At 43.7% G+C, this 8496-nt stretch overlaps 2 non-coding genes across 2 annotated transcripts; both read right to left on the reverse strand.

The window, feature by feature from the left end:
• Nucleotides 1–7875: 7875 nt before the first annotated feature.
• trnal-aag (transfer RNA leucine (anticodon AAG)) lies at nt 7876–7957 on the reverse strand. The gene has a single exon. It is a non-coding gene; the product is annotated as a tRNA-Leu (tRNA).
• Nucleotides 7958–8319: 362 nt separating this feature from the next.
• On the reverse strand, nt 8320–8391 carry trnam-cau (transfer RNA methionine (anticodon CAU)). Its single transcript has one exon. It is a non-coding gene; the product is annotated as a tRNA-Met (tRNA).
• Between the last annotated feature and the right edge of the window lie 105 nt (nt 8392–8496).

Raw genomic sequence — 8496 nt, forward strand, 5'->3', positions numbered from 1 at the left:
ACTGATCAAAAGGAGATGCTGCTGCAACACAACACACTTGCAGTAAAAGTCTCCTGCTCTGTTCAGAACTTGCAGAAGCAAACTGCCATGCATATAACAATTCCAATCACCCTGAGTTTCAAACCGCCTCATTATGTAAGTCTAATTATCCAATCTTAATGCTCTCTCTGTTTCCTTCTCCGAGCCTTCCTCCCTCTCTCCAGCAACCCCCCCTGCACTCCTTCTCCTTATTTCTTCCTTTTCTTTCTCCCCCCCTCCCTCCCTCCCTCCCTCTCTCTCTTCCATATGCTGGCTTGCACAACAGAACAGCCAAATCAATATGGCCGAGGCGATTAATGCGCTGGCGGTGGCGATGTACTTATAAAGAGCTTTCATGGCCCAGTGAAGGATGAAATCACCCTCCGAGTCCCGAGATCTTAAAAACCTGAGGTGCAAGACAGACAGAGAGAAGAAGAAGAGAGAGAGAGGGGGAGGAGAAAGGGAGAGAGAGAGAGAGAGACGGTGGGGGAGGGAGAATGAGTAAGTGAGATCAGTACAGAGTTCACTGGGTCTCTTCCAATAGGTGAACATGTAGAAGGAAAGAGAAATGTGAGATGTTTGAGGAGGGGCACCGGGCCTCCTCCAATAACCAAGTAAAAGAGGCGTAGTTGACGGGGTTGGACGAAGTGAATGAAAGGAAGCGCGAGAGAGAGAGAGAGAGAATGAAGCGGTTATTAGTACTTCTGCTGCTACTGTAACTCGTCTATTTAACGCCTTGCTGCCGCCGCCGATGCTAAAGATCTCTGGGACCGAAGACAACCATTCACCATGTCAGCAGTCACAAGTGATTTTCTGCTTAAATGAGGCGCATTGAAGCGGGAGTGGGCTCAGGTAGAACGACGGGGTTTGTTAAATATCAGATTGAAGAGGATTGGTTAACATTTGTTCACACGAAATTACCGTCAAAGCGGGAAATCCGTCGATAATTACCATAAAATAACCATGAAAGTACAGGGACAAGGAGCCCACCTGGTGGAGTTGGGCTGAGGAGCAAAGCTCACATGAACCCGCTGATGTGAGACGCTGGTTAGATTCCACTGGGGTGGTGAAGCTGAAGACGAAAACATCCTGCAATAAGCTGCTGATGTAGTTTTTCACACAGCAACACACCAAAAATTTCCTATGTGGTGCTGAGAGTGTGACAAAATCCCACATTATCAGCCTCCACCAATGGCTGTTCATCAAGAGCCGCTGCAGAATAGACGGCCTCCTAATTAACATTATCTGAACAAACAACAGGGGCTCTTATTTTTCCGGAGAAGGAGAAAATTTGATGTGGTTATCTTGTCCCGCGAAACATTCAAACAAGCATAAGCAGCCGTTTGCAGCTCAGTTACAGTAGATAAAGTTTCTCTATTATCACTCAGGATGCTTAATGGTTGTCTCTGCGGCGCTGCAGCTTCATAATGACGGTCAGTCTACATATCATGACTCGAGACCAGCTTTATACTCTGTGATAGCTCCAGTTTATTTTAGGTTTCTGTACTTGTTCTGCTGGATGAAAGTGCTGCATTTGATACAGCTGATCACAGCATCTTATCACAGAGACTGTTTAATTGGGATTAAAGGAACCACACTAAGCTGGTTTAAATCATATTTATCAAGCAGATTCCAGTTTGTTTATGTAAATGAGGATTCTTCCACTCACAGCAGAGTTAGTTATGGAGTTCCACAGGGTTCTGTGTTAGGACCTATATTATTTGCTTTGTATTTGTGCTCCTTTGGTAATATTATTAGGAAACACTGCATACGTTTCTGTTGTTATGCAGATGACACCCAGTTATATTTAACAATGAAAGGAATCAGTTGGCCTCTCTACTTTAAGATTGGTCCTATCTGACAAAGCAAAAATGTTCATTCACCAGTTTAGGCAGATGGCCGCCTTCCCTGAGCCTGGTTCTGTTAGAGGTTTTTTTTTTTTTTGACTCCCTGTTAAAGTTATTTTGTTCCTTCCCACTGTTAACGGCTGCTTGCTCATAAGTGATCCAAAAGCAAGTTTTGGATTTTTGTTTCTCTGTTCTCTGCTTTAAATTCATTAATTTTCAGCTTAATATGTTGAGCGCTATGAGATGACATGCGTATATATAAATACAACTAAATTGACTTGAAATTGGTCGTTCGACATAAAAACACCTTTTCAAGCGAGCTTTTAGGTCGTGTTAATTGGGTGGCGATTATTTCTCTGACAGATGAAAATACAAAATTAACTCGACAAGATCTCTTTACAAAACTAAACCACTGCATGCCTACGTCAGTCCAGACAGAACCACACAAGCGGTGCTCGGCGCCGGCGTCACTTGAAACTAATACATTTCTCTTCCCTCAGTCTGACTGGTAATCTCACAAATAGCTGCTTTTGCCTTTGCAGCCCGAATGCAACTTCAGCTCTTTGCAATTTATACCGGTGGAGGGGACACACATGCAGGCGCCGCTTGTCCGTCTTACAGTTGCTCACACATGCCCTGTGACTGATAACAATTTCCCTCATAGCCTGTGTGTTGTGATGAAATGCAGTGATCAGCCCGAGCCGTAACGACTGCCCTCCACGCCGGATGGATGACTGACAGCCAGAGAGAGAGAGAGAAGAAGAGATGTATGGGTGAGACTGAGAGAGAAGAGAGATAGATGGGATGTGGGGCGAGATGGAGGCGCCGCCGTGCAGCATTTGCAACAAAGCATGCCCCGCATTCACACATCATTTTGCCGCAACGGAAAATAATACAAACCCACGTACGCTTCACCTCATGTGGACATTAATGCTGTGAGCTTAATACCAAACAGCTTGGCAGGTGACAAATGCGTGCATGTGAGTGTGTTCATGCTTAAAATTAATAACCCGACTTCTTCCCCTTCAATCAATCGCTCCTCTCCCTCCGTTTTTTTTTTATCTTCGTAATGGCCTCCTTCCCCCTCTTGGCAGAGTCACAGGGTCTGAAGGAGGGCTGCTAACAGAAATGCTCTCAGGTAGAGCAGAAAATTCGCTCGTTGCCTTTCACTTCCAGGGAGAGTGAGGTGAATGTTTGATGGCGAACAATCTGCCCGCTGACCTTGTGTCACCTTTTCCCAAGACGGGCAGATTTTAATGCGGTGTCGACCTTTGTGGCCCCGCTGAACTCCCCCGTGGGCCCATCATCACAAACATGTTGCACAGCCGAGCACTGCTGAAATCAACTGACTTTATTTTTTCATTTCTATTTTAATCAAGATCTCACGGTTGCTAAAGGCACCTGATGGCACATAAAACGTGGTTCATGAGACTCTGATGAAACGTAACGATGGTTCTGAGACCTGATGGTGTAGTCGGCTTGGGTTCGTCTACTTAGGGGTTACAACAGATTCCAACAGCAGGAAGATTTTATCGTGCAACTGGACAATATCCACTCAAGCTTGTTTCCTTGAGCAGAATTTATGTTCTGTCCAAACTGTATGACGGATGCATCGGAAATCCCGTCTTCCGCACCTTTCTGATGTCAGACAGGTGGAGCCTTTTGCTCTAAACGTTCCAAATCCGACGCTCCAACAATCAAACCCAGTCCATGTCATGACTGGTCCATCAAACTAACTGTTCTTGTGCCGCTCAGAATGATTATATGTTGGATTTCCGACATGCACGTCTTAGGAACTGGTTCTGAGAGACCTCAACTCTTCCCTTAATATGTCAAATGCATCACCCCAGACCTAACCCAATTGCTGGGTGGATAGGTTGCATACCACATGAGTGCAAATGTCTTGTAGCAGTATGTTCCTGGCTCAATCATCTCTTGATGTTGTTTCCCTGCTCTGTTTCACCACAGTTTCTGTCTTTCCCCTCTGTATCTGTCTAATAAAGGTCCGAAAACGTACAAAAAAAACCCCAAACAAACAAAAAAGTGTATTGATTCTGTCTCAGTCCTCACACATGACCCGGTCAAGCTTATCAGACATGTGTTGCTTTATCCAAAGATCCCATCAACTGATCTGACCTTTTGCTACGTCTTATGTTTGTCCGAGCTGCTTGTTGGAAGATGGAATAGCTGCACAAAGTCCACAGCTTTCTGGTATCAGTTTACGTGGGTAAACGGTTTTTCTAACTTTCCGAAACCAGTGATTCAACACAAACAGCCACTTCACATCTTGACTGGTCCACTGAGCCCGGCTGAGGAAGTACATTGGTTCTGAACTTGTCATGTTTAGAGCTAAATGTTTGAAGATGTGTGCCAGTATGTCTATTTTTGAGTATAACCAATGAGCGTTGACTGTTTCCATTTGGAAGAGACGCAGACATGTTTGATGGCACGAAACACTTTCCTGGTGTAACCCTGTAAAGGTTTCTAGTGTAGAATGTTTTGCAGTCCTAATGTGTGAATGCTGTTATAGCACATTTTAAAAGACACACCCTCAAAGCCAAGCTGTCAGATAATAAGAGAAATAGATGGACTCGGGTTCAACCATAGACACTGCGCCTTCTAGTGTTTGCTTCCTTCTAAACAAGACAAACTCTGACCACAAACATTTCCTCCACAACTTTTTATACGTAAAGATGTCCGTAGGTGTACTTCACTGATGTTGGCTCTGACTTTGAGTATGATTACAACCAAGGGCTTGCAGTGAAACACAGCTTATGTCTTGGCAGGCTTTGAAAGGCTGGTGTGTGCATTTCCCAACTGGGACTCCACAATGGTGTTGCGGGTGACTTTGGAAGGCTGGGTAACTTCCTGAATTGCCCCAGCAGCAGCAGCAGCACAGTTGTAAAAAAGCTGTGCAAATAAAGGCACCCAAAGGATCAGAGAGTGACTTTAGAAATTGCAAAGGGACGTTGTTCCATTATTCTTATAGCAGTGTGTGACGAGAACCACAGATAAGGACGCCTAATGGCTGCCAGTGTAATGGTCTGGACAAAGAACAACAGCGAGATTTTGTTCGAGTCACCGGTGGGCATTTTAAATCGGAAGGACAATGTCATTTGAAGAAGACACATCCACCTGAGTAAACTTGCATTGTGTAAATGATGCGTTAGCGTGTCTGTCACAGCCTAAATGTTTACATGCGGAGTTTAGCTCTGCTGGGCCAAGACGCTTTGAGATTTTCTAGAAACAAGTGACCAATATCACAATAAATGGGAAATATAGAAGTAATTGTTGATGCCACCATGTTCTGTGTGCAGCCAGCAAGACTGCAAGAATGTGATATGTCAGTTTTTTTGAAATGGTTGCTGAACCTTCCTGGAATTATGTTTACTGTAATGTTTGGTGAGCAGGACTTTCTATGTTCCTTCTTCCTCTTTCAGGCCAAACAAAGCTTGTTGGGTTATTACGTATTGTAGTAGTGAATCCACTCAGTACTTCATTGAGAACACAATACACCTGTTTGTCATTTTGTCCTCTAGTTTGGTTGGTGCATCGCTGCACGTTTTGACCTAAAACCGCCACTGACATTTCATCAGTAATGTGACTAAATATGCATTCCTGTAAAATCCTGTATGGATTTAGCCATGATTTTGACTTTGGTGGTTTTAGGTTGATATTTGTGGCTTCATGTTTCTCAATTTCTTAACAATATTCTTAAACATGCTGCAAATATGGTTTTATATAGAGAACAGACATATAAAACCAGTGAGTATGGTCTTCTTATTTTCCAAGCTGTATTTGTCCCACTTCACGAGCTTTACGTTCTCGTTTCATCCTAAACTTTCTCCTGGGAATGAACACGTTTGCTCTTCTTCTATTACTTCCTGCGTTATCTTGAACAAGCGTGCATTCAGTGTGTGTTAAAGCTGCCTGTTTTTACTCTCCTGTTTAAATCTGCTGATAGGAGGAAATGTTTGGTTTGCTTGTGTGTAGCAGAGCAGCGCTGGAGTTTACGTCTGAGAAGACTCTGGCTAGTATGAGGCATGTGGTGACGATGTTACAGAACCGCACAGGAAAACCTTGTAAATGTTTTGTTTCTTCACAACTGAAGCTGCTGTTGTTTGGTAATTAATTGCGCATTTTATGCATCGTCATAAAGGAGTCAGACCCAAATGTACAATTAACAAATGTGAAGAATTGAAAGACACACTTGGGGAAAAGAAAAACACTTCAGGGCATCTTTAAGTTTGAGTATTACACAAAGTATGACCCAAATGTTAGAAAGCTGACATGAGTGGTTGGGCTTCATCATAGCTTTAGGTTAAAGGAACAACTGTAAATACTTGACTGTTAGGAAATAAAAACACCATTTAGCCAGCTGAGAGTGGTGAAAGGGTTTTAACCAACATCCATGCATGTGTCGATTAGCTATACCCCCTTTATCCATAAAGGGCCTATCACAGCTAACACTGAATGAGGGGTGACATCCACTGGAGACGGGCAACCCTACGAGTTCACATCTACAGGATCTTCAATTAAACTAACTAACTATGTGTCTTTGTACAATGGGAAGCCAGAAAAAAACCCAAGCAGGCACATGGAGAACATGCAAACAAACAAACAAACAAACAAACAAACAAAAGGCCCCCAGCCAACCAGCAGGTCCCCAAACTAGAACCTTCTTGCTTGCTTGTGTAAACCAATGTGCCCCCATTTGGACAAAAAGCTTAAAATAATCTAATATTTAAGCTTAAAACATGCTCTTCATTAAGATTCCCAAGGATTTTAGCAACATTGCTTCAACTTGTGCTCAGTTTCTTGTACAGTTTACAGTAAACATCTGCACAGCTTTCATTTTGACTGTCTCTGGATTTGTTTGTTTATGAAGCATGAGGGACGTAGTGAGGAAGCACGGTCATCAACACACTCGGTACATTTGTGCAAAATCATGAGAAAGAGAGATGGATAGCGGAGATTAGCACCAAATAGGAGGTGCTGCTGTGATGCCGATGCCCAGTGAACACTTGTGTATCCCACCGATGCCAAACTGGACACACCCACACTGGTACACAAAGGCACACACTCACACACACCCACATCAATCACTCCTGCATGCATAGATGGTTCGCTTATGTGCATAATGTCCACAAACACCTTGAGGATGAATGTGAGCGCCCGTGTGTGTGTGTGTGTGTGTGTGTGTTTGCACTGCCAAACAGTCACCTTTTCCACCTTCTTCTCATTGAACCATCCTCGTATCAATCAATCGCCCCGTCTCCCTCCTGTCCTCCACCTCCTCACCTCTCCCCCTCCTCGGCTCCACCGACGGGCAGGTTATCTTTAAAAATTTCAACCTGCTGGAGCGTAACGGCGATATTGGCCAATCAGAGGCGGCCCAGGAGGACTTTGGAGAGGGCGGACGTGACATTAGCAAAGGTCAGGTCAATCAATGTGCATGTTGTGTGTGTGTGTGTGTGTGTGTGTGTGTGTGGTTGACAGTGAGTGAGAGCGTGTGGGGTCATGTAGTTGTTCTGCTTGCTCACAATGGAAACCGTTGTATAAAACTGCATTAGCTTTACTAATCACTGTGCTTATTATCAGTCAGGCCAGCATCAGGACCAGAAGTTTCACTAAAACCCATCTTTGTAATAGTATAATATGTTTTCGTAGCCACTGTTTAACGGTATATTTTCGGTATTTAAGGCTGATATTCAGTTGTTTTTTCTCAGTGTTAATATTCAGTGTCTATCTCTCTGTATTGCTCGTGGCAGAGACCACTGTTCTTTTCTTGAATGTTTTATGGAACAAGTGAAAACTGCATTTAAACTACTTGACGGCACAAATGCAGAAAAAATGCAAAAGCGGTTATTCTTCGGCTTCTGGCTTTTGCCTCCGTAAGGCAACGACTATGTAGATGTGTGCATTTTTGAGTAAGCAGTGGAGGAAGACTGGGGTATTGCTGGTTGACCTCCTCTGTGTAGCTATAGAGATGTGTTAAAGAACTGTGAGATGGCAGTGGTGGGATTTGAACCCACGCCTCCTGAGAGACTGGAGCCTTAATCCAGCGCCTTAGACCGCTCGGCCACACTACCTTCAGTTCTTTTCCTCTAAGAGAATTAAAGATGAATTTTTCAAAAGCTGACACACCTGATCCACTTCCTGTTACTGATAATGTGGGAATGGGTGCAAGCCAATGAGACAGCATGGAGTCAAGCTGATTGATAACATTTGCATTAGCAGAGCCTTAATTCAGTATCTTAGACCAGTGGCCACACAGCACTGAATGTGCTTTACTTGTTTCTACAGGCAAGAATAAAAAAGTTAAGATCACAAATTCAACAAAAATGTGCTTGTTGTTTTGAATTTCAGCTATAAAAATAAAAATTTAATTTAACTGAGAAACATACAAATGGACGCCAAAGAAGGAGGTGGAGTGGAGCTTTAAGGCTAAAGTTAGCAGAGGATGGTTTCGATCCATCGACCTCTGGGTTATGGGCCCAGCACGCTTCCGCTGCGCCACTCTGCTCTCTTTACTCCTCAATGCTGTCTTCCATCTAAATACTAGTTTGCCAAATGCATTACAAGATGGCCGACAAAGTTACAAGACAGTGATGTGTTTTGAACTCTGCAG

This window comes from Stegastes partitus, unplaced genomic scaffold (assembly GCF_000690725.1).
Source record: "Stegastes partitus isolate 25-593 unplaced genomic scaffold, Stegastes_partitus-1.0.2 Scaffold3791, whole genome shotgun sequence".
NCBI classification, from domain to species: Eukaryota; Metazoa; Chordata; class Actinopteri; family Pomacentridae; genus Stegastes; species Stegastes partitus.